The sequence below is a fragment of the Taeniopygia guttata genome, chromosome 11 (genome assembly GCF_048771995.1).
Source record: "Taeniopygia guttata chromosome 11, bTaeGut7.mat, whole genome shotgun sequence".
NCBI classification, from domain to species: domain Eukaryota; kingdom Metazoa; phylum Chordata; class Aves; order Passeriformes; family Estrildidae; genus Taeniopygia; species Taeniopygia guttata.
Window position 1 is genome coordinate 672,024 of NC_133036.1, and position 27,878 is coordinate 699,901.

At 37.6% G+C, this 27,878-nt stretch overlaps 1 long non-coding RNA gene across 5 annotated transcripts in view; it reads right to left on the bottom strand.

Annotated features, from left to right (window-relative positions):
- LOC115496799 (uncharacterized) overlaps positions 1-27,878 on the bottom strand; it is a 249,852-nt gene that overhangs the window by 92,538 nt on the left and 129,436 nt on the right. For 4 of the 5 annotated variants that reach the window (XR_012057749.1, XR_012057750.1, XR_012057747.1 and 1 more), the window contains exons 3-5: positions 22,401-22,473; positions 17,605-17,787; positions 1,434-1,565 (exon numbers count right to left, since the gene is read on the bottom strand). This is a non-coding gene — a long non-coding RNA (uncharacterized lncRNA). The remainder of the gene's footprint in view (positions 1-1,433; positions 1,566-17,604; positions 17,788-22,400; positions 22,474-27,878) is intronic. The other variant, XR_012057751.1, reaches the window with a different exon arrangement.

Genomic DNA, 27,878 nt, shown 5'->3' on the forward strand with positions numbered 1-27,878 from the left:
AATTATTCAGAATATGCGCTTTGAAAACAAAATTCAATTTGCTAACAAATTTCAAGGGTCTGTTACATACTCTCCTAAAATTTCAATCTTCAAAGAAAAGAACTAGAAAGTTCAAAGATTACAAAGAAAGGAAGCAAGTTACATTTCAAACTACTTGTGAATGAAATTTAAAGCTTGTTGTTTTTAAGTTTTTCTTGTCATCATTCATTAACTCATTTGCTCATTCAAACCCTCAAGAGAGTAAAACTCAAATCCTGACAAAGTCACACCAAACATTATTTTAAATTTTGCATGTGCTGCTCAAAGCCTTGTGCTCAGAGCTACAGGAATATGTCTAATCTCAGAGTCAAACACGGCGCAGCTCCTACCTTGACTGGTAACTGTTAGTAATACGAGCAAAAGACATTGCACTGCTGGTGCCAAAGCTTTGAACAAAATTACTTCCTTTAACACACCACCACCTTAATTATGTGCTGGGGAACATAAAGCAGGTCAGACAATTTGTACTGGGACATCATAATTCCATCAGTATAATGCTGACATTGCTAAAGATTTATGAACGGAATGTCGCAATTATTTTTTTAGTAAACATATCAAGTTTCACTAATGGGGGGGCTGGAAGTACTAATTAGCTTTTGTTTTGGGTGGGTTTTTTTTTGCAGTGTATCATATAAGATGTGGGGAGCAGAGGGTGGAAGGGAAGGATCTGTGACAAAAACAAGCACGCACAATTTATGTATGGCCTGTAATTCAAGCAGATGTTCTTACACAGGGGCTGCAGGGATTAAAGCCTTTCTGCACATAATTCTATTTGCTAACTACCTTCTTTCTGCACAAACCTTCCAGCCTATGACAGAATTTTGTTAAGCCACATTTCTTTAAATGCGAAAAGGAACAGTAGACAAAAAATCTTAAAAACTTCTGTTGTTAAGTCTTAGGGTTTGGCAGTTTGACTGCCTTTAAGCAGTTTGGCTGGCTTTAAGCTTTAAGCAGCTGGGTGATTCCATTGGAATTATTATAACTGCATCCAGCAACAATGACCTTGGTTGGCAGAGTTTCCTTTGGATATCCATTCAAACCAGCACTTAGCTACTGTTGGCACATATGCATTGGTACTGCAGGAAGAAATTATACTCACGCTAAATCTGAAGAATTGATATTTAAATAATATCTAGACACCCCCCCCCCCCCCCTTAGTGACCATGCCCAAAGGTTTGTCAAGATAAATAGACAGCTCTAGAGAGACAGAGGTAAAACCAGTTGAGTGTTCAGTGTTGTACTTCTATAATATGGCAATATCACAATATGATGGCAATACCGCAAGCTGGGGGCAGAACATTGCAAAATGAATGGTTTAACACTTGCCTGGACACACTGCCTCCAGAATAAAAGAACATTGAAGAATCCTAAAACTTTCACTGACAATTATTTACCTGTATCTAAAGAAAACAGTTGCCCAAGCCCATTTTCTCAGACACATCAGTGCAATTCCATCCTGACACCACTGTGGCGACTCAGCATTTGCACCAAGCAATATCCAAGAATGTCTTCAGGAAAAATCTTTTCTGCAAGGAAATATGATAGACAAGGATAATTTTTATAGCAAGTAATTTTCATAAGCAGATCTCTGTCTTCCTGCTCCTTCTTGAAAACCTGTGTGGTTCATCTCTAGCCAGTCTTAAAACCACAACACAAATATGGAAGGAGAAACAGCCATGAACTAATTATTCTTATACTCTGTCACTCTTCACAAATGTAAAGACTGTAATGGTCTCTTTTGAACAAATGCTTTTAAATAAAGCTGTATTTATGTGGAGACAGGCAAAAAGGAAGTGGAACAGGATTCAGTTCATGATCTGGAGCTGGAACTGAATTTTCACTGTCCTCTCTGTCATATTTTTAAGTAGCTTAAGATCTTTAAAAATGAGAAAAGATTATTCAAAACTTATCTTTTATTTTATAATATAGCTGGTGTAAATTGTGGTTTTGGTGGATTTCATAAAAAATCTAAATTCTGCCCCATCACCCTCTGCAAATAACTTAAAACATTTAAAATATATAATTTCAAAGACATCTTTACCTATATTTACATGTAACAGACTGACACAATCTAGTTCAGGAATATTTTGTATAAACATCTTTTTCTGTCTTACAGCTTCATAAAAAGGTTGTTGATTCACAAATACTGTGGATCCTTAACAGGATGCACATCAGTGCATTTCACTGTTTCTCAAATTATCTTTGAAATAAAGAACATAAGTCAAGAACATGATCCTATAAATGTGACAGCTAAACATAGAATCCTTAAGGCTGTAAAAGACCTGTAAGATCATCGAGTCCAGTTGTAAACCCAGCACCATGTTCAACATTAAACTATATTCCCAAGTGCCACATCCACACACCTTTTGAGCTCTGTAAAGTGGTAGGATGAATTTCTGATCTCAGAATAAAGATAAACATTAAATCTTTATCAAGAGATTTGCTTTCAATTATTCTCATATTAGAGTGCTTCCAAAGAAATTTGGATAGCATCCAAATAGTTTGGGATCACTTATTTTCTTTGAAAAGGCTTTTAATATGATGTTGATCATAGACACTCCCATCTCCTTGTGCTTCAAATATGTGACAGCAATGAAACCTTTTTTTTAATGCCAGCCAGCTGCAGCACCTGCTCTTGTGTTCACTTTTCATATTTCATTTGAGATTTGAAGCTTTGTATAACAGGGCACGTTAACTAATTGTAGTCTTCTTATTTAAGCTTTCGTCTTCTCGACACTGAATATAAAATGGAGAATGTTACTGAATCCTCTGCTCAGGAGTATCAGTGTGAGTACTGCACATATAGGAGGGCTTTTGTCCCATATCACTCCTGAACTGCCTTAGAGATTTTGCATACAAAAGATGGGAAAACCCCAACAAATTATTCTGTAAACAAAAAGACAAATCATACTTGTCACTGGGTAATATCATACATACTGATTCACTAATTTTTTTTTCAGCATATCTCAAATAACTGATCCTTAGAAGTTGTGCCTAGTAAAAAAAGTGGCATCATCAGGACCTGACAGTGGAAGCTCCTGAGAATAAGACAGATGTTCAGAGATCACCACTCAGCTGTGAGATGTTCTTCAGTGACAAGTGGTGCCAAAGTAAAACCCTGGATAGGCGCTTTCTTCATGATCTCGAGGGAGAAAACAATACTCAGAGTAATTTAAAAATGAAACAATGTAGTCTGAATACTTTTTATCTTATTCATGTTTCTATTTTTGTTCTAATCTTTGCATGTTTTTGCATCAGATATTAGAAGGATTTTTTTTTTTTTTGTGCAAAGGCTACACTGGAAATTACATTAAGGTGAAACTACAAGCCCATCTATTTTTGGTAATATAAGACAGAAATTGCTTCCTTATTCATTTGCAGTCTTAAATCTGCACTGAATCCAGTTGTGCCTACACAAAGCATTAGAAAATTTCATATGGCATTTTTGTAGCATTTTCATAATTCTTTCATAATTATTTTTTAGCACATGCTTTAAAAATCTGCACATCTTCACTGAAAGAAAATGAGTGGGAGAAACAGATTTCTTCCTTTTTATATCATAGACTAATATTTTCCTCACACCATTTTAAACACTTCATTGGTGAAGAGCACGTCATTGGTGAAGAGAGATTAAAACATAGGATAAAGACACAATCTGACATGTTGGAAGAGGGAACAGATGGTGACATGCCAACATTACTGGTAGGAATCAGAAGTGTAAGAGGAAGCAACAATGCAGGGCACAGGAACAGCACCAAATGAAACTTTTCTTCTGTGCAGCTTTAAAGACTATTACTTGCCTGGATCAAGGACTTGTGCCACCAGTGGCCTTGATAAGAAACATATGGATGCATTTTACAATGGTGTGAGGATGCGATTCTGGTATTAGATCAGTCGGCAGCACTCCCCCAGGCAGTGGGCATATTGTGAGCATAATGGTATTAATTCTACTTCATTTGCTACAGCTTAGTTGTTTCCTTTGCATCAAAATCCTCATAATGAAAGGAGAGAGGTCAGAAAATTTTCCAGTGTACTGAAGGTCCACTGTAAGCCCTTTGGATGCACATTCCTAAATCACTGTTACAAAGGAGAAGTTATTAAAAACCAACAGGTAACACACTGGCTTGTGAATATTGTTGCAGTTGAAAGATTGCTCATGAATGGAAGGTTGAATGGGAAGAATCCAATCACATACATGGAGCATGAAGGATTGGTTTGGTGACAAAATCAAATCTCATTCTAAAAATCACATATGTGAAAAACAGATATTTCACCCATTTATAGCTGCTAGACAAAAGGATTCTGAACTTGCTTCAACCTTTCCCATTCTCAGCTACATCTTTTTCTTGACTGAAAGGATTTTTGCACTCAAAAAATCTATAATGCCTACTGTGTACAGAGTTTGCAAAGATTTCTAATGAGCACAAACTCTTAAAACCTCTCTTCTTTTTTTAGATAAACATATTTGATCTTTCCAGTCATTATCATTTTAACTTGCAAAGTGACATTATGCCAAAAAGAAGGAATTCATAAATTAGTTCCAATTTAGAAAGTTTTCTTGTCATTGTATAAATGACAGATCTTTAAAAAGACGACTTAAAATGAAATGCAATAAAAAAAAATTCACTTTTGTGTCAGGTTTTTCTTTTCTCTTTCTCTTTTTTTTTAAGACTGAAAGAATAAAACAATGTGCTATCAAAAAAGAAATGAGTGGTACAAAAAATCACAAACGTGCATGGACAGGAAGCTCATTTAAATTCTCAGGTTGTTTAGGAAAGTTAAATTTAGTTGGGACAGTAAAAAAAAAATAAAATGTGAGCAGAAAACACTTTGCAAAGTTAAATTAATTTTTCAGCAGAAATTAATAAAGCAGGATTCACATCCAGCTTCTTATTTCAAGCCCTGCTGGTGGCTGGAGCTATTGATATTGATGTTTGGCATCAAATCCATCCTCCTGAAGTCAACTAGAAGTTTGCTAATTATGTTACTGAGCCAACATCACACCTATGCATTTAGTTTTTATTCTCTTTAGGGACTGCAAAATTTAGATGCAGAATTGGGTTTGACCTTCAAATAGCTTTAATGTTTGGGAGCACTTGAATTCTTTGAGCAGAGTGTATTACTGTAATGAATTGATGATATGTGCAGAAAAAGATCATGAGCACAAGTGATGCCAAGGTGAGAAACAGACCAGAAGCTAATGGAAGACTTCACTCAGTGAAGGGGAGAAAACAAACTTAGGGTTGTGTGTGATTTGCTACACCAGGAAAGGAAAACATCCCAGTGAGACACCACTCCAGGCAGTGACCACAAAAAATTCCTGGGGTTCCTGTAAGCAATTCTTTAGTGGATTCATTACTTCATCTCATTCTCAGCCTAAAATGGGATTTATCAGGGTCCCACATGCCTGTTCTGGACTTATGGTTGGAAAATTAATCAAAATACTTATCAATGTACTTCAATGGAGCAACTTAACCACACAATCATTGACCTATAGGAAATAATTTCCTGACATCATCTTGTTTCCTGCTAACTGTCCAGAATTACACACAATTCTTTCACTCTAAGATATATCTGGCATCATAACATTTACTTTCCTTTTTAGTAAGTACGTTTGGTTCTGTAATACTGAGATTTTACTGTCCTGTTCTTTCATTTCTAGGTGTCTTTTCTGAAAGTTTGATAACTTCCAAACAAATAATTAAAAGTAAGTTAATGGGAGTTCTGTTTAACACCTCATGTTTGAGTATTCACTTCTTAGTGAGAATCTGTTGCTATTTTTAGCTTCAAGTTTTAGGCAAAAGAATTTTAGATAGGAGATAGCTACTTTTTCTCACTCAAGAAATCACAGCACTGTCTTATATTGTCTGCATCACCACACTCTGTGAAAGGCAAATAAATTAATTTCTGAGGCATTTTCACCTTTGGCAGTTTTGTAGAAGCTTCAGTTGAAAAGCAAGTCTTTAGGCAGCTTAATGATAGCAACGTGCAGGTTAAAAAGTACATCTGTCAGAAGCCAGTAGGTATCAAAATACAATAAAAGACTCTGGTGTTTGTATCACAAATAGGAACATAGAGCTCAGAGAAGAACACTTATGTGCAGATCTACTGCCCTAGTGCTGGTCATTTTAACAGAATCTATTATTTCTATTTGAGACAATAGTGATTGTAGGACACAACTTACAAACCTTCTTCCCTAGTGGGGCATAATTTGTTTTTCAATAGCTTTTTTTTTGTAAAAGAAAGTTGAACATACACATTTTCTGGATATAGTGCCAAAGTGTATTTCAGAAGGAATTGTTAATTCCTGAGGTGCACTTCTCCCAAGTGGTTCTTGGCTACAAGCAGGTTCCCTAGTTAATTTGACCAAATGCAGAGGATCCTGGCAATCATGGCCTTGAGGCACACATTCCACTTTCAGCATTGCATGTGAAGGGAAGACAGGAATGCCACGGCACTATGAGATCATCTTCCAGTAAGAGTCAATTCAGTTATCTGAACATTAACAACAGCCAAAGTATAAAGAGTTCAAAGCCTTTCATGGGTTGTAACTTCATTCTTCTGCAGGAATACATTCAGAGTATGTCTGACATCTCAAGCAATTAACCTTTTTTTGGGGGGGGAAATCTGTATCTGAGCCTATCCAGTACAATTTCAAGCTACTGTAACTGCAGCTGATAGAACTCGACATGATTAGAATGATCATTATCCCCACATACAAACTTTTCTGTTTTTCATTTTTACTTTTGTAGTAGATCTCCTTTTACTACTTTAATGCCTACATTTAAGGCAGAAAGTGAAATGATATTTAGGATAATGTTTTAGCGTCTGTTTCACAATGGTTTTTATTGAAGCTGTAAAGCAGTTGCATGCATAGAGAAAAGAAGATGCATTTTAGAAATAAAACTATTAAGTAACATTATCTTGCCATGGTTCATTCCCAGTGGGATAGAAGAACCATTTGAAAAGCATAACTGAATTCAGCTGAAATATAATAAATTTTTATCTCTATCATACCCACCTTTCCAGCACTGCATGCTGATCAAGAAAGTAATTAACCATGAGTATTTATGTTTAGAAGCTTTTGTCTGATCATATGTTGTACAATACCTTTATATTTTCCCCCTACTATGTAGACCAGAGAATAACTTGAGTATAACAGCTTCCTCCTAGACAGGAGGATGAACATATATGTTTCCATATCTAATTTCCAATATACAGTCCACCAGCAGCAATCAATGTCACAGATGGGTGAAGATATGAGGAGAAATGAAAATATGCCTTTACATGTCATGGCAAGAGCAAATGGTCTCCAAGCAACAGAATTAAAAGGCTGCTTGTATCCAGCAGAAATACACAAAATACATATCCAAAGTAAAATTTACAGAGACAACTTCATTGTCATTTTTCTGGGGGCCAAACCCTAAGTACTGTACATATCTTGTTTTGGGAAAGCAGACACTTACAGGAACCATAGAGATATGCCTATTAATTACCTTGAAAAGATTGTTTACTGATTCCTTCCAAAGAAGATGGAAACTTTCTTATTTAATGACTAAATATAGCTATAATAAATTAAATAAAAACATAAATGCAATACTATGAATAAAAAAATTATCAAATTGTTAATTGAGAGTTAAATTAGTATGTACTTTGAAATAGGCCCCATATCCATTTTGTAAGTCACTGGATCTATGAGTGAGCTGCAGACTCACTCATCAGTGACTCTGATCACTGATGATCAAAGATGCCTTTTGAAGTATATTGGTTCTCCTATCACCCTTATGAACACTGCCTCATATAGAAAAGTAATATTAAAACCTGAGTACACAGTAGGGAAGCACCATTTCTGCTTTGCAGATGGCCAACTGAGACATGAAGAAATTAAGTGATTTTTCCAATGTCAAACAAGAAACCTGCATCAGAATGGAGAAAATCTAGGCCTTCTGAGTCTTGGTTGATTTCCTGAACAATCAAACTATTCTTCTTTTCTGGCATGAATAAACCTCTGGTTGCAGATTGGATTGGTGAAAGCATCAGTTCATCATGGAATGAAAAACAAAAAAGAGAAGAACTATCTGACACAGTACAATATAATCTGTACAGCAGTTTTCTTCTCCAAAATTATACCCCGAAGTCTCAAAGTTAAATAACACAGTAATTAAAAAAAAAAAGAAAAAAGAAAGGCAAAAGAAAAATTAAGTATCTTAGACAAAGAGAAAAAGATGTTTCAACTGAGGCATGAAAATAAATGTAGATAATAATTACCACTCATGCAATGCTTTTTATCGTCAAAATGCTGTATAAATATTACTTTAAAAATCCTCACAACACCTCAGGAGGTGGGAAAATATTAAGCATAATGTAATAAGTTATATCCTCATATGATTTAAACCAACTTTCATTCTGGAAAGCCAAGCTAAAAAAAGGTTGGGAGGTTAAAAGAGTTTGTTTAAAGCACCTGAGCTGGCCACATTCTACAGAAAAACCTCCAGTACCACCTAAGAGGACTGTGGCTCTCACAGGCATACATGAGTCAGCTTTAATTAATCCAGTTCAGACTCAGCACAGGTTCGGCAGCCAGGGTTCAGCAAGACTTCACAGCCCAGCCCAGACTCCAGGCCAGTCCTGCAGGATAGTCAGCCTGGATTGCAGGCAGTGGGATGGGGTCACTCACAGGATATGAGCTGGCTCATTAAAAGCCCAGCACCTTGTACAAGAGGCTATCCTACGTGGCACAGGCACACCCAAGGCTGGGGCTGTGCAGCTGCCTCTGAAGTTTTCTCTTTTCACTGAAAGGCAACCAAGCAGGCACACACAGAGGCTGTTTCACACAGGATGGAGCTGCAGTGGAGATGGAGCTTTTCCACCTGCAGAGCCTGCCAAAATAATGGAAAAGGGCAAAAGGGAAGGTGGTAAGTCTAATCAAAGACAATGTTTTGAGCTGAATAAAACACTTAACTGCATGGAAAATTCCATTAGGTTGATTAGATACTTGCCTTAGGGCCCTCTTAAAACACCTGTTAAAAAAAAATAAGATAGCTATTGCAATGCGGCTTAAAAATATTGGAAAAGAAGGAAATGGAGCTTATTAGAGCTCAAATTAGATCCAAGATTTATGTGAAGAACATTTGGCCTCTTTAAAAGGCCTGCTTAATCCCTAGATGCTTTTTATTGTTTCTATTATTATTATTTATTTATACAGTGCCATAGGTATACATGGCACTTTACAGACAAATAAAAGAAAACATGGGTCCTCCCCTAGAGAGTTTACAATACCTGATCCAGCAAAGACTTAAGTACACAAGTAACTTCATTTACAGGAGTAAACTCCCTTGAAACCAATGAGATTTTCCCAAGAATCAATTTATTGACATGATTATCTCTTCCAGGTCAGACCCTCTCATCTCAGACATTCAGTCTGAAGGCACAGGTGAAGGACCCAGTTCATGGGATTAACTACTTGAGTTGGGCACTAACTTCTGCTGAGCAAACCTTACAGTAAGATTTAGTTCCAGGTAAAGATTTTGTTCCATGATAAAGATAAGCCAAAGCAAGGAACGAGAGAAGCTAAGCAGGTTTTGTACTGGTAAGTTGGCTTCAGTGAAAGTCTTTTACTGGTATTTTTAATATCTTCTCAATTGAGAGAGAAAAATTAGTCAGTGATTGAGGAATAGCTCCACGACGTGGCTTGGTGCTCCCCAGGAAAACGGGATGTTGTGCTCCTTCTTCCTCACCCCAGTGTGACAGGGCTGAGAGGGACAGAGCTCCCCATCTGCACTCTGGGGCTGCTGAATGGGAACCTCACAGCACATGCAGCAGGTGTAAACTCTAATAGCATTCTATGGAAACGTGGTCTTTCTTTGCAAAAGATGCACTTCTGGCTCCTGTTAAAACCCCACTATTCTGTTGTGCTTTGTCTGGAAGATGAGGGGATCCTGCTCTGCTCCTTACTGTCCTGATGCCCCTACTGCTGTGAATGGAAAGTTGGAGCTACCTCAAGCCACTTCTCTTTTGGAGGGTAGTAATGACTACTTCAAATGTGCAACCCTATTTGCCTGCATATAAACTTTTAATAATGTTCATTAAACTTTATTAGAATTGTTCGTGCAGCCAGATCAGGGTTACAAATTAAAACCTCAATCCTGCAAACACTTATGGAGCTTTATTCATGTAACCAAAAGGAAAAATTTCTCTTTCTATACTCACACACTTAAACTGAATCTGAAATGTAAATACAGTGCTATTTATTTTCTTATCCTCTGGCATTAAGGCTAAAACCATGCAGGCAGGAAAGAAATTATATGTTACTGGTGTTTAAAAAAAGAAAATAACTCCACAACCTTTTTGAAACTGCATTTAAAAAAAATACCATGTGGAAAAAAATTTTCTATTGCAACAGACTTGGAAAAGTCAATAAAAAAAGTGAACGATGACTGTAGGTACATAATGATACACAAAAGTGCTGGCCAGAAGAGACACTGAAGTCTCTAGAAGTGTTACAAGGAACTTTATGGGCAAAAAGATCAGATCAAATCAGAGCCTGATACAAGAACCCAGCGAAGCTGGAAAGAATTTTCCCATTGATATGTTTTGAATCAGATGTAGTGACCAACAAACTGCAGGACTACAGGTATAGGAGCAGCCATAAAACCCTGAAAGAGTTTCTAAAGAAAACAGAAATGAGTGTCATAAAATCAAGGTCAAATTCCATCACCAACATAAGTACATGTGTGAGAGAATTATACCTCTTTTAATGCTAAGTACAGTATTTATTATTATTTATTTATTTTGGAACAAAAGGTAAATGAATCAATTTATTTTAAAAATGGTGTTTTTATTCCATTGACTAATTTCCTTTGAAAAAGAAAAATGTTTCCTAAACCCATTAGCAGTTTTGCTGTTTCTAGCTGAGATGAGGCTGCATATCATTATTCATGCATAATCTGATTTCAACAGATTCCTTGTTCACAATTTTTTGGTGCATTTTCTTATATAAGCAAGAATTAATATACTCAGGCATGAAAGAAATATGCTCTATTGTATTTTTTTACAATTGTTTGGAATGTGCCATACATCATCTTTAACTCCCAATGACTTTCAAAACAGCCTGAGGAAAACACAAATAAATAAACATATAAACAAGGAGAAATACACTAATAGGAAAATCATTTAAGGCTTGCACAGAGGTACATTAAGCATGTGTAATATAAGCAATGCAAATCATGAGCTGAGCCCAAATTTTTGAATAAGCACAAAAAATTACTGAAAGTTCACCCAGCCAGGCTGATAAGTGAAGTCAGAGCAGTGCCCAGAGTCACTGCTTGCTCCCCGACTGCAGCCAGATGCCAAAAGCTCAGCCCTTCATTCGCTGCCTGCCTGTGGGAGTGCCCCAGCACGGAGAGCTCCCTCTTCTCTAAATTCGAGCACCCTCCAGTGTGCACACCCAGTAACATCCCCACACCAGCACCAACATCCCCACACCAGTACCAACGTACCCACACCAGTACCAACATCCCCACACCAGTACCAACATCCCCACACCAGTACCAACATCCCCACACCAGCACCAACATCCCCACACCAGTACCAACATCCCCACACCAGTACCAACATCCCCACACCAGTACCAACATCCCCACACCAGTACCAACATCCCCACACCAGTACCAACATCCCCACACCAGCACCAACATCCCCACACCAGTACCAACGTCCCCACACCAGTACCAACATCCCCACACCAGTACCAACGTCCCCACACCAGTACCAACATCCCCACACCAGCACCAACATCCCCACACCAGTACCAACGTCCCCACACCAGTACCAACATCCCCACACCAGTACCAACATCCCCACACCAGTACCAACATCCCCACACCAGTAACAACGTCCCCACACCAGCACCAACGTCCCCACACCAGTAACAACGTCCCCACACCAGTAACAACGTCCCCACACCAGTACCAGCGTCCCCACACCAGTACCAACGTCCCCACACCAGTACCAACATCCCCACACCAGTACCAACATCCCCACACCAGTAACAACATCCTCACACCAGTAGCAACATCCCCACACCAGTACCAACATCCCCACACCAGTACCAACATCCCCACACCAGTAACAACATCCCCACACCAGTACCAACGTCCCCACACCAGTACCAACATCCCCACACCAGTAACAACATCCTCACACCAGTAACAACATCCCCACACCAGTACCGCATCCTCACACCAATAACATCCCCACACCAGTACCAACATCCCCACACCAGCACCAACATCCCCACACCAGTACCAACGTCCTCACACCAATAACAATGTCCCCACACCAGTAACAACGTCCCCACACCAGTACCAACATCCCCACACCAGCAACAACATCCCCACACCAGTAACAACATCCCCACACCAGCAACAACATCCCCACACCAGCGACAACACCCCCACACCAGCGACAACACCCCCACACCAGTAACAACATCCCCACACCAGTGACAACATCCCCACACCAGTGACAACATCCCCACACCAGTGACGACATCCCCACAGCAGTGACATCCCCACAGCAGTGACATCCCCACAGCAGTGACATCCCCATAGCAGTGACATCCCCACAGCAGTGACATCCCCACAGCAGTGACATCCCCATAGCAGTGACATCCCCATAGCAGTGACATCCCCACAGCAGTGACATCCCCACAGCAGTGACATCCCCACAGCAGTGACATGCAGCCCATCCCCGGGCACTGAGCCCGTCCCACGCCGAGGGCTGGCAGTGCCCGGGGAGCAGAGGCTGCCACTGCTCCCTGCCAGGGTTCAGGGAACCACAGACCCCTAGAGAGATGTGCTGATCCCGAGAGGATAATTCACAGGAGAAATATGGTGAAATTCTGAGGCTTGCCTGCAGATCCACCCATTCTAGCTCTGCTGGGTTTCTTGTCCTCACCCTAATTCCCTCCTGCTATTTCTCACACACTTTTCATAGTTCTGTACCAGTGAAGGTCTCAGAACACCTTGGATCAATACAACCTGCTTGATTCTTTTCCTTGTGTCTTTTCATACTTTTTGATCATGGGGACTCACAAAGCCTGCAGCCTTTCATCATGTGTGGGCAGGCAGATCCCCTGATATGTTAATTATGAGGAAAAAAGGACAAAAACACTTCTCCCTGCTCAAGTACAGAAAAATGTAAGTGAATATGGAGTACAGTAGGACTCAAAAGGCTATGTCCCACATAACCCATCAACATTTATTTCTGAGTTTCTTATTACAAAATAATTTTGCTGCTTCTATTTTGAATTTTCTGTATATGGAATGACAGGCAAAAAATTTAATGTTTAGAATGCCGGGACTATTTATCCTGCAGTAGTTAATAATACTCTTTCTTTCTTGTTTATCCTTCATAATAATTGTCTTCTTCCCAGCAGTTAGATTGTTTTTTATTTATTTTTACAATTAAAAAAAATTTTGTAGTTTTCATTGATTTTTGCCTACATACAATAGTATGTTTTGTGGCATTTTAACAAATTAAATTTCACATGGTCAGTTTTACCAAAATGTAATTCTACAAGAGTAGTTCTCATATTCATGTACCGGAAAGATGAAACAGATATAATAACTCTAGAGGTAGTGACTAGGTTGTAAAGTTTGACCTTATGAAAGAAGTAATGTGAGGACCGTTTAAAACTAAACTGTTGGAGGTCTGTAGTATTTTAGGGCCTGTCATAGTGTCCCTCTCACAAATATAAAAGCTGTCTAACCTGTCTTGTAACTAAAATTAAAGTTTATTCCAACTAGTCTGTTCACAGAGCCAGATTCTAAGGGCAGCAGTGACTTGGCAAAACCCAGGTCAAATCCATCTTTTCCATTTAAGAATTTCTCTTTCAATCCAAGGTTTAACAAGAAATAAAAGGTTTTATAGTAAATTTGTTTATAATTTAGAGGATATACTTGCCATCTTAATGTCTGATTTCCATCACTATAGGCTTTGCCAGGAGCACCTCCCAGTGTGCTGATACTAGTCCTACTTCCCAGTAAATACTCCAGAATTTCAAGGGTATCTGTGTGGCTTCTTTCCTTCTTCTGCAAAGAAGCTTCTGCAAAGTTGCCACCTAACATCCTTCATAATGTTGGCTGAAATCTCAAAAACTGATTTTTTACTGATGGATTAGTTTTGATGCACAGAACCTCAAGTAGTACAGCTGCTTTGCAATCTGAACCGTGTACTCCATCAAGAACAATGATGTTGACCACACCTTGCAGCCAAATCCAGCCCTACAGGTGAATCTGAGTGATACAGGTGTCTCTGGAGGCAAATCAGCCATATAAAAATCAATATAACCCCACAAAAAGTGTAAGAAGAAAATAATCCCAGTGAGCTTATTAATAGGTTTCTGCAACTTGTCTTTTACATTTAGATAATCAATAAATTAAGAAACATCACTGTCATTATTTAGGCATATAAGCTTCAAGGCTCTATTTCTCAATTACATAATTTTCTTGGATTCTAGCCTGAAGTCTATGGTATTTATGAATTTTCTCATTCTTACCGTTGATATTTATAGTGTCTCCCCCTCTTCTAGGAATGTAATAACTTATTTACTCACAAGTCACCTGAGAAAAGAAGCTGACATAGTAATATTGCTGTACTTAGAATTATCAGAAATAATGGAGAAATGGTCTGTATTAAAATATGATCACTGACTTGAACTGCATAGAATAATTTCCATTCTTGTTCTCCCAGGAGCATATTCACTTTTGGTTTCAGTTCCAAATTGCAGGAATGTTCAACTGAAAAATTCACCTATTTCCAATTATGGAACTCTTCTGTGCTCCTGACTGCTCTTTTCCTGTGGTTTAACTTAACTGCAGCAGAGAGAGGCTGGATGGGAGCAGTGAGAGATGACATCACATCTGTCTGAGTTAAGGTTACAAACAGCTACACTAAGTTCAGCTGAATGGATCAACAAATAAGCAGAGCTACCCTTTCCCATTGCTTCCCAACATAAGTCACAAGAACTCCAGCCTGTGGCAAATTCTCCTTTAAAGCAAGACTAATTAATTTCACATTCTTGTTTTTGTACATATTAATACCTTTTATAGGTCCTTAACCTGAACAGTCATTTAACTTTTTAAGTTCTAATGTGTCATATGTCTTCAATAAATAACTTCTAGTGTTGTTTCTTCCACCTTATTTTTATCCTCTGCATACCATATATACTTCTACATATGCAAATGCTGTGCCTTCTCTCTCTCTAAGTTATAAAGGACTGTCTATATTAAAGATATCTTACTCTGTTTTGTTTAGTTTCACTGATTAATACTTTCATTCACTGACCATGCAAATACTTTGAATGCAACCAATGGAAATAATCTCACAACTGAACAACAATGATTTCAGTTTTTACATGTACAATGAAAACATTTTCTTAGTATGCATCACAAGAAACTGAATCTGGAAAAATAAGTTCCACCCCTCACTTGGTTACCAACTTCTTTTTTTTGATCTTGACTGTATAAAAGACATCAAGCTAAAGCTTGGTGCTCAGGGTTCCTCACTATTTGATTCCAATCTGCTGTGTGAGGAACTGAAGCTGCCCTTCAGGGATCCTTAGCCCAGCAATGCGACAATGGCAGAGTGCTTTGCCTCCTGCCCCTCCAGAGGAACTGGAGAAGAGATTTATCCACATTATGCTAAAGAGCCACTGAGGACAGTTAAGAAGCATATTTTCCAGTGTTGAGGTTAAGGAGTTAGCTGGATAAGAGCCAGGATTAAAAGAGCTGCAATAACTTAGGGTTGTAGGTCTCAACTGATTGTCCACAGGTTTGGCTTAGTTCAAAACCACCCTGAATTTTGGCAATACTGAGGTTCTGCCTCTTCAAACCTCATTAACAGTGACCTGACTGCTACAGAAACACCACCAAAGCAGCATGCACAAGGAAGGAAATGTGATGTGAGGAAAGATAAAGGACTTTTGACAGATGAGCTTCTTGATCAAGCATATACAAGTAATAAAGGGTAGTTTTAAGACTTATGTGACCTGGTCGGACAAGAGTTATTGAGTAAATCTCACTGATATCTCTGAGAGAGGAAACTGTAAGAAACCCCTTATCTGAGATTCGTGGTACTGAGCTGAACGTTTTGAAAGTAGACTAAAAAACTAGTCAAAGTCTCAGTTTCTAGCACTAACAAAAAATAAAGAACTGGACCTGCTCCCTGTAACTGTTTTCCTACTTCATTAATTTTCCTTCCAAAGGCTTGGGCTTGAGCTCCCCTCGTTAGATAAACCATATCAAAACCAGGTGAGGGAACACATTGCAACAGCAGAGTGCAAACTTGTAGCTGCTCTTTGAAGAGAACCTGGTATCAACCACACTCAGTGCTAAAACCTGGAACATCTCATTGGAACTCTGGCTTTTGCAAGCCCGTCTGAGCCTACAACATCAGAGGGGAAAGATTTAACATTTATTGATTGATATTTAGTAATTCTTTACCAAAATTAGGTGCAAGACTGCCAAATCCTCCAGACCATATTTTTCCCTACACTTGTTGCTAAGAAAAGAAAACTGCACCAGATCTTTGGCTGATACAAATGGGAATAGCATTCATGTCTCCAGGGCAGAGCTACAAATTGAAATTATGGAATAATTAGTTCAGAATATTGTGGTGGCTCATAAAGAATTCTTACAAATTAAATGAATCACAAGTTTTCTTACTACTTCTTTTAATTTTTAAAATACTTTTAACAAATTCAATTCCCCAACACTCCTTTTAGGTGCCTTTCCTTGTCCTTAGAATTCCAGTGGATTGTATCAAAAGGAAAAAACTGCAGTAATTTTTCAATGATGTGGTAATAAATCTTGATATATCTAATGGTGATAACAAGAAATGATGAAACTGAAGGGTATTTTCAGTATTAGTTAATCTAGGGCTCAAATTTTATTTTCTACACCTAATTTTCACAGTTCTACATTGAAGAATATAGAGAATAGGATTCTTATAACACTTTAGCACCTATTGGTATATAATTAATCACACAGTATTTTCATAACTGACCTCTAGGAAAACAGGAACAGATTTTTCACTATTTTTCATTTCTAACAGGCAAATTGAATAAGACAGAATAAAATACTTTTTCCAAGAGTCATAGATTAAACTGGACCAAGAGCAGGGATATCTTGGATCTGTTATTTCCTTATTTCCTTTAGCTCATATTGCTAAACCTTTTTTTTCTGAAGCCAGAGCTGTTGAGGTATTGTGGACTGCTTATTCTGCTTTTTGGTAGCACTGCTAATCCTGTGAAAAGTGGTAGGATTTAAGTGTATGACTTTCACCACTGCTGCCCATATTTGAAGTCCTTCTTTTCATTTAATATTAGACAATTGAAGATAACATATATAAAATCAGCAATGCCACAAAAAATTACCCCTCTTTGAGAAAAGACTTGTTCTACTAAAATACACAAATGGACTCTAATGACATAATTTTGTTAAAGAGCCCTCTCAGTGTTAGTGTACAAATGACACCAAGAAATTAGAATTCTTTAATACAAACCTTTCTGTGCTTTACTGGTGCCATTAATGCCCCCCTCTGTTCTGAGGTGACAGAGAGATGGGAGGGAGAGAGGAGCACGTCCTGGTCCTGTGGCACTCAGGTCCTCGAGCTGTCCCCACACTGAGCACCTCCAGCACCTGCTCAGGGACGCCTTCTACCAAGGATGGATTTTCTGGGGCTAGCCTGAAAAACACATTCACTATTTTTGTATGAGACTGGTTGCTGCTGCCCAGACTGCTCCTGTGTAATTTGGAGGATAATCTGAGCCAAATGAGGAAGATATTTGCATTTTGCAAATGACTGGCAGTAGTCTAAACAAGAGATTAAGATGACTATATAATTTCTTTGCTCCTTCACCAGAAACAACTGTGTTTATATTCACCAGAATTCTCTTATGAGAACATTCATTTCCAACTAAAGCTGTTCTACCATATGGATCAGCTATTTTAATTTCTCAAAAAAAAAAAAAAGGTTTATTTATGATGGAATATTTCTTTGAATATTTCTGTAGGATGATGGGGGACATGGGTAACCATAAGGTTCTATCTGTACAAAGAGAAAATGTCAATATCTGCAAAGCCATGAGCTTTTCACTTCTACTGTCTTGTCATTGTATTCACGAGATATAAATTAACAGACATTTAGAAAGAGAAAAGAGATTGTTACTTATGATAACCAGCATTAATATAATGAGGAAAAAAATCCCAATTTAGATACAGAACCAACCGACATTAGAGGCACAATGAAATGGGCCTATTTCTAACACACTAAACCCCTTACCATTGTCTTATCGATATGATGATTAACTTTATCTGCCACACAGCAATTTTTGTCCTTATTTTTTGTGTTGTCAAAAGTTTTCAAATGTAAAAATGTAAAAGTCACAATAAGTAAAGGAAATGGTGAAAGTTCATCGCTGCAAAATTAAAATTAGAAAAAAAAAATAAAAAAAAGGAAGGAAGGAAAGAAGGAAGGAAGGAGTTTAAAACCTAGATGTTTAGACAGTCCTGCAAGCCCCCTTGTGACCTTACTCTGATATTTAACAAAACATTAATCTTCTTGCCAGCAATTATAAAGAATACAGTGATGTAGCTGGGCTCAGTGAGTGAGTAATAGTAATTCCATTGTTCTCTTTTATTTATGCCTTGGCTGTACCAGGCAGATGAGGTAAGTTGGGGCTTTTTATATGTTATTATTCTGAACTGGCAATACATAAAGGCTGATTACACAAATATCTGTCTGTTTCTGAAGCACTGTTTCACACCTCCTTCCAGCTCATGATCAAAGCGTTTCAACATTTTATTATGAAATCATGAATCCCTGCTTAGTTTGCATATGAATTATAGCCTTTTAAAAAAACCATACTGGTGTACAACAGTGACAGTGCCTTTTGAACCAAGGAACAAAACAAGGTGTTACACATTACTTCTGAAGGCAATGACTTGCTGATTAATTCTGTTTGCTGGAGTACAGTCCAACCTCCCTAGTGAATACATAAGCCTTGAGACCAAAGATTTTTTTTTTGTGAACAGGCCAGTGATTTTTTTCCTCTTATAGGAGACTGAGCTCTATTAAGAAGTTGAGAAAATGTTGTCATGTAGCTGTAACCAAAGCAAAACTACAAGAGCTTCCCTCTGCCCTTCTGAAATGCAGTAGCTATTCTAAAAATGGAAAATAATCCAGTTGTCCGGTTACTAGCATCCCACTGTACAAACCTTGCATTCTGAAAGTTGCTGAGTGGGCTCCACCCGTGTGAATAAAGCATATTGAAAGAAGACAGTGAAAGGGAGCTCCCTAAGCCATACACAGGTTATGTTCCAGCAGCTCTTAGGAGAACTGCTGCAGTGCTTTAAGATTCACACTTACTAAATTTCAAAGATCAAAAAAACTCTTTATGTTCAAACTTTCTACTTCAGAAAGAGGAGGTATCCGCTCTGACTTTTTGCCTTCTGAGAAACTTGCATTTCACAGAGTCATGGGGCTGTGAATAGAAGACATAACACTGAGTTTTGTAAGAACAGCATCCAGCTGCTGATGCTTGTGCCAAGATGTGGCATTCCTGTATGACCTATACACCTAATAGAATGCCAGTAGTTGATCTTTTACATACACCTTGTTTTCCTTACAGTAGTCTGAAAAAGTGCAATTCCTATAAAATATGCTAAGCATTTTTCAAGTTTGTTTTGCATCATACATATATGAACTGTGAACAATTTGATGAATAGAAATAAAATTTTATAAGGTTTTACTGTCAGTAACTTGCAACTATTAATTTTGTTAAAAGCCATACCATTTCTGTCACTCTAGTCAAAGCAGGATTTGACCCATAATTATTGACTTTTTTTTTGGCAATGAAATCTTCCCCCTCTGTTCACTTCTCCACATTGGCAGATGCAGATCATCTTTATAAATCTGATAATGTCCCTACATCAAAATTTAAGGTAGGACGGTAAAGAGAAACTACTTCTGTTTCATGACCTGCCAAAAGAATAATCTAAACTCTGATTGCTGCACTTCCCCACAGCTGTACAGTGAAAGATCATGTGGCCAAGGCAACAGCCAAGCTGAGAACACTTGATTTGTTACAAGATTTTTCAGATCATCAGTAGGTGGCTGAAGTAATTAAACTTAATACAGCATTTGTTTTCTGAACAGCTAAAGGCTTAGCTTGTCACACTGAATCGTATTTTCCTCTTGGAGTAAACGCATGGAGGTTATCCAAAAGCAGATTCAACTGAATAGCATCTGTGTAACCTGGCTCTGTCTCACTGCTGGGCTCTGGGGACGTGAGCACTCACACATCTTTTGTCATTATATCAGCCAAGGAGTTATTCTGCTGGCCAATTCAACACATTTGAAACATTTCGTAAAACTAGCTACCACTTCAGATGTTCTCTGTGAAATAACTCTGACCTTATAACCATTTCTTCAGCACAGTCTAAAATTGGGTGGGTTTAGATTCTGTGCATTAAAGTAATTGCATTTTTTACCCTAGCACATTTTAAAGCAGAGCAGAATAGCATTGCAGTGTGTGAGACTAGCAATTATGCTTTTATCAGTATAAATACATTATTATTGAAATGAATGAATTAATATATAAAACCTCCATGTGCAGACTTAATAAAAGTGCCAGACCAAAGAAGGAAAGATCCCTGTCTGAATGTCAAACTTCAGAAAATAATCCATCTGGTTCTATTCACAGACAGACAGGCCACATCTCAGAGTACCTTGCAAAATCACTGCTCTCCATGCATGAGACACAAACTCACAAAGGCAAGAATTCAGAGTTGAGCCTTAAGCCCTGTTCATAATTTGTTTCATTGTTCCAGCACATATGAGATATGTAAGACCTCCAGCAGCTTTGAGGCTCCTGTTCTGTTCCTGCACAATAGGGGTGAGTTAAGGATTGCATTGTGTCCCCTTCCCCTCAGTTCTGGTGCCTGTGTAAGCTTTAAAGGAGATATTTAGAATTATCTGAATGAGGTTTTATGGTAATGTTGAAACAACAAAATAATATTTGGGAAAATAAATAAAATTCTCTCTCAAACTAAGATACATTAAAAGTAGCTCAGTATATCATGCAACTCATTACATGGAATTGCACCATTCCTCTGAGCTATGAATTTACATAGTACTGGAAACCGTAAGAGATAAGAAAAGATACTTGTAGCCTGTGCTGTATATGAGAAAATATACTTTTTCATATACTTTATATGCTCAAACTAGTAAATTTCTACTTCAAAAACTAATTTTATGCAACAAAAATTTATCAAAGCTAATGTTACATAATTTGGTTTTGTCAATTTTTTTCACTATTATCTTAATAATTATTTTGTAGTCTCATGAATCTCTGACTTTATGGGATAGATATTGCTTTAGCTAGACTCTAATGGATCACAGTGACAAATACTTTTAGAAACACTCCTGTGTCACATGCACAGAACTCATGGAGAATTTAAATATTAAATACATACAGAAAAATATCATAATTAGATGCAGTTACCACAATAAGATGCATTCAAAAGGCTTAGAAATCCTCATTCTTTACCTATTTTCTACTTAAGTGCACAGAACATAAGAATCTTTCTGTAAAATTTGTAAAAACTGTGCTTTCAATATTATCAATACAGAATTGAGCTGCAGATTGCACAAAAATTTAGTGTGCACCTTGAGACACTCAGAATTAAAAAGGCTACCCAGGAACACAATGGGATTGAATTATGCTGATGCAATTAGGATATTATACCATTTGCCACTTTGCTGGCCCATGGAGACTTGTATTCTCTGCCTGGAAATATCTGATGGTTTTGCAGGTTAACTAGAGATAAGATTGTTCACAGTTCTAGAGCTCCAGGTCAAGATGACTTCTAGGTCTCCCAAATCTGGAACGTGATGTAGAGAATTTTAGTTAAGTATTGCTGGCTTGAGGACATCTTTAAGATTGAGAAAGGAGCCACAGGCTCGGCACAACCAGTAGAAGTCCTAGAGCCCAAGTTATTTTCATTTCAGATTTCTGAATTATGAAGGCAAAAATACTAATCCTGAAGAAACATAAAGTGGAATAATGTGCTCTTCTGGGAATAAAACAACCTTCAGCTTCTTTAGGGTAGGTAGATGCTGCTTTCTGAGGGTTCTGGCTGCACTTGACTGAACTTCTCAGAAAAGCAGTTGTACTTCTCTTTTGAGTACTCCTCCTGCCAGAATGCTGAGGGTGCCCTTCTAATTCAGGAAAGTGGACAGGGAAGAACAAAGGAGGAGCATGTAAACACTGTCTGATTAACACAAGTGTATCTTACCTTTAAATTTTCTGAGAAATGTTTCGTTTCCTCTTGTTCTCCAGCTGCAGTTGGAGTTGCAGTTACTAAATTTCTGTAAAAGTGAATGAGGAAAAACTGTTATTTTGGGGCTCTAACTTGGCATTCAACACTTGAGACTTCTGTTGGTGAGGTAATCTTAGCTTGCTCACACTTGTTGCTGCCATATGGAATTTAGAGCAACCTTTGACTTTGATTTCTTCTCTCTTTCCCATTCTGAGCTATAATTTCCATTATCAACTGCATTTAATACAAATTTCCAAACTGTGCTTATGGTGGCAGCAGAATATCTAGGTCAACTTCTAATCAATTACTGTAAGAGTCTTCCTGATAAAATTGCTACACTTTTGCTCTGGAGACTCATGGGAATCAGATAGCTCAAGAGATTTTCTATTTTTACCAAATTTTCTCATTACTGTGATGTTTGTTACATTTCTTGAATTCATTCATGTATATCACACTGATGGTCACAGCACAGCCATTCTGCAATACAGCTGAAAAATGCAGCCATTGCTATGATCACAGAAGCATTTGATGATTTTGTAACTTTAAAACAAGCTATTGTGGTAAGAAAATTCATAGTCTCACACAAGAATGTACAAAACCAAAAGGTCAGAAGCTCTCTCATGGTACTCAGAGGCAGTAGAAGATCAAACACACATACTTAAAAAATGGTTTTCATTCAGTATTTGAGGTTCTGCTCTTGGGCACACTTGGACCATCATTCACAGACCCCACAATATCAGCTTTCTTTCTCCTACACCCCATGGTTTGAATGACCTTGCATTCCCAAGCACAGCTGGTCACTCCTCCAGTGACTTCACCTCTTTTGCCCAGTATATGAGGGAGCTGGAACTATTCCTAAAGTAATTTTAATGTATTTTTGCTACCTTCTGAATAATTTTGAAAGGAAAAATTTTCTTCTACTGAGATTACTCTACATTAGCGTAAGGAACTTTGGGATTGTCTCACAATACTTTTAACAAAGTAACAAGCAACTTTAGTTCAGATAAATAAGCACTTAAGATTGGGTACAAAGGTACCAAGGTCCCTAATTCCAGTCCCATTCAATGAGATCCTGGTACTTAATTCCCATGGTTTGCACCTTAGAGATTTTGGCACAAAGGAAATTGGATGAAAATTGGTTTTCCATGAAACTTTAAGTCACGTTTGGTGCAGGAATGGTTTGACAAACATCCAGGCAAAGGCACCCGATTGCCACAGGCAGGGAGGTGAGCATCAGTTCTGCAGCTTCTGCATCAGCCATGTTGCACTGCTGAGCAGAACAACTGTCAAATACTTTTAAAAGCTAGACTCCAAATGCACAGAAAATGGCTATGGGATTAAGCCATATACGATTTTTAAAGATATCTTTTGTCTCTGTAGCATCTGTTCTCGTTATGAACTCATTTTCTTATCTATGCTTGTGTCAATTTCTTAAATCTGAATACAGGACAAATATTTCCACTGGCTTACATGGGTGATTCAGTCTGAAAATAATACTTTCAATATGGCTAATTCATCAGGAAAATAAAAAATACATTTGCTCAGTTTTAGTACATCTCTTCCTTTAGTACTTCTCTTAACTGTAAATGTAAATTTACATTACTTTGTAAATTATGCTTATAATTATCTATGTAATCTCAGCATCTTTAACAAATTAACAATAAGAAGTATCAATGAAAAACAAGTTACATCCACTTGAAATAAATTAAGCTGCTATTTATATCTGATACACATTCTTCCCATTCACGATGTGACTGATGTAAGACCATCACATCAGTCAGATATTCCTGTCTCTCAGACATTTCCTCGCTCTCTCTTGCCAAAGTTTCTTGTTAACTGTTCATGAAACGTCCTCCTAAGACTGATCTGCTGCATGAGGTCCTTGGCATGACTCTCTTTATTCATGCTGAGATCATATCTACTGATTTTCTAGCTCTTCTCCTCCAGGTTCTGTGCTGCAGTCCTTTCTTTTTGAAGTTTCTATTTTCATAGATGACCATTACTTTCTTATATTTAATTCCTCCTAAGTGCTGTAATTTCCCAAATGTTTTTAATTCCTAAGCTGTTTCCTGTGATCTTCTCCAGACTACTTCTCAGCATGGTTTTCAGCTTTCTCTGGGGCTATATTTTTTTTATCCACCTCTTCCTCTCCTCTCTCTTCCCTCAGCGTACAACAGCACTGGCCTCCTTCAGCCATAGCTCATTTGTCTGTTTAGCATCTGTTTGTCATTCATACCCCTTGATGTTAGAACACTCATCTTTTTCATATTCCCATCTACAGCCCACTGTGAACAGTTGCACAATGCCTTAGAGTCACCATAAGCATTTGATGCTATTTCTTCCATTAGGATATTTGTATCCTTATCTCCAATGTTCTCCTTTTTCCCTCAGGAAGTTTTAATATTTTCACCACTGGTTTGAATTTACTGTTTCCTGCAGCTGATCTTTAATTAGAAAGCAGTAATGGGACAGTGTACTTGCAGAAGCCTCATTTGTCCAGACTCCATGTATAAGAATCTGTTCCTAAATACAGAGTTTGTCAAAATGCAGGTCTTCCATTGCTTTTATTACAGATAAGGAAGCCCAATGAAAATATCCTAATTTGTCTCAATACTCAGAATTCACAAACAAATAAACTGGCATCACTTCATGAAAATAACATTGTAGAATTTACTTTGGAGACAACAATTGCTAAAATTTGTTGTAGCCATGTTCTTCTAAGCATGGCTAAATTCTGTTGTTTTTCTCTATGCAGCTGTGAATCAATGCATGCTAAACAAGGTAGAATTTTTACAGAATATTCTATCCTGAGGCTAAATGATTTTCCCCCCCCCATTGCCCTGAAACTATTGTAATCAGTATTTATTCTTGAAAAAACTTGAAGGCCATAATCATATATCAAGGCCCTGTTGTGACATGTAAATACACCCATTTTTTATACAACATAAGAGAGCTTGCAAGCCATGCATGTGAGTGATACAGTGAATACAAAACAGATGAGGAAAGCCCAAGGTAACAGTGAGATGATAATGGCTGGTGTAATAAGCAGTGCTACTGCACCTCAACTGCTTGGCTATGATTAAACTAATGTAATAACTGCTACCATGCTAAGAAAAGGCATTAATAGCAGAATGGTGGTTTATTGTCTGCTCTCTTCTGAAATTTACTCAGCACCAAAGTATTTATTAGAAACATATTTTTTGTGTACTCACTTTTGGATGTGCCATATGTTCCTCTGCTGATGATGTAATAATTTGTGTTTATTTTTTCTTAAGTGCTGTATAAAAAGACTAAAGATGAAACTGGAACAAGTCATTAGATATCAGTCCTGAATGTGAGATCAGTTTCATAGGAAGACAGTCATGCCTCCAACAAGAAGTTTGCTCTAATGAAATGAAGGAGATCAAAGATGATAGAAAGCAAAGCTATGTAATGAAACAGTGATTTAAGAAGCCTGGGACATTTATTTTATTTTCATTGTAAGATAGGTTACTTGCCTTAAAGTTTGGTATTGTTTATTCTGGTGTCTGTACATGGTTTTGATTATATTAATTACGTTATTGGCCAAATTCTAAACTGTTGTAAATCAAAATTACTATTCTGACTCCAGTGAATGACAGTGACTTATACCAGCTGATAATCTACCCTTCAATGCCTTACAAATGCAGGACAAAGACTTTGCAAACATTCTAAAAAGTTTGTTTGTTTGTGAAAATGTTATAATTTATTGTCGTTTTGCAAATGGATAGAATTTCTTGCTGTAAATACTTTAATTACTATTATAAAATGAATCGAAATTTAATTTAAAGATGAAAAAAAGCACAGTGGAAATTTTTAAAAGGATAAACCCAGCAAGAAACACTCCCAGATTTGAATGTCATTTTAACAGTAATTTGAACCAACATCTGAAACGTGTTATATAATTTTAAACATATACTAAAAATTATTTTCTTCCAGCTTAGAGCAAGTGCAGACTCAATAGTTGTTCCAAAGCTTTTAGCTATTTTCCCCCCTCAATCTCTGGACATAAACAAACAAGAATGTTAATTAAAAAAGTTACTTCAGGCAATAATCTTGTCAAAGTAGTTAAAGAGGGTTAGACTCAATCAACAGAAGGTAGGGCTACATCTAGAGAAAGCATTCATCATATAAACACATTGCATTTATTTAATCAGTGATTCTCCAACAGTTTGAAACAAATGCCTTGGATATTATTGAAAAATCTTACTTTTAATCTTAATGAGAGAATCAAAGGTGTGCTTGATTCTCTTGAGGTATAAAATGAACATGACACTGTTCCAAAAGGCATTTATGATACTAAATAGGTGGGCAGATTTTACTGAAGATTGTTGAACCCTAAATTCCCTAAATTATCCTTGTTTCTCAGAGGCTGTCACCAATGGCATCACATGCTATTTCTCTACTGTGGCAGCAATTTTACTGGGCTTTATGGAGGGCCCAGTACATGTGGGGAAAGCTAAACCTGGTTTCTGAAAGGACTTCAGACTTGTTTGTGTGCAGGCACTGTCAGCGTGTCAACAGCTTGGCTGTGGCTTCCTTGGAAAAGGAATGTGAACTCGGCAGGTTTTATCGGGTACAGATGAAGGGTTGGACACCAAATGCATCTCTCTGGGTCTAAGCAGGCTGCACACACATCTGGAGTGCCCTCGAAGAAGGTGAGCGAGGTCCTTAAGCGGGCAGAGCTGTAGTGGGGCCATGGACCAGCAATGACCACACAATGAGGATTTGTATTGACGGTGTAGCTCAATATGCCAGTCCAAATGAACTTAATGGTCTGTAATTTATGCCTTTTTTTTTAAGACAACATGTCCTCATGTTTTTCCAAGAATGGATGTATAACTTAGTATTTTGGGCACTGATCCACTTTACACATTTCCTGATCTGCCCTTGTGTTATTGGAAAACATTTTCCAGGATGAAAGCTCATCCTGGTTTGTGCAAGCAATAAAATCAACTCAATTGAACAGATATGATGGTGGCACAAATGTGTATGTTGTGTTGAACACAAATGTTGACATTTATCAATATGATTTAGAACCAACTAGATAAATTTCTTCTAGGAGACCAAACTTTTAATAGTATATTTGTGTAACACTTGCATTGAACTTAGAACAGCCTGTGTTCTGCATAATGTTTCAAATAAGAGCACTAAAATGGTACATTTCTTTCCCATTGAACAAAGATTTTACGTTTCTGGCAATGATTTTCTAAGATAATGTACTTGTTAGCCAGAAAAACCACTCAGAAAATAACCCTACTCCTACTTTGATGTACAACTATAACAGCAAGTTTTTTTAGGTATGGATATGACCCATCTTATTTTTTACACATTATATTATTTCATTTTATCAAATGTCAAAGATACTTATCTTAGTGAAGGGCTTCTTCATGGATCATGTTTCCCTATTTTTTTCTAGGCTACTCTCAAGATGAA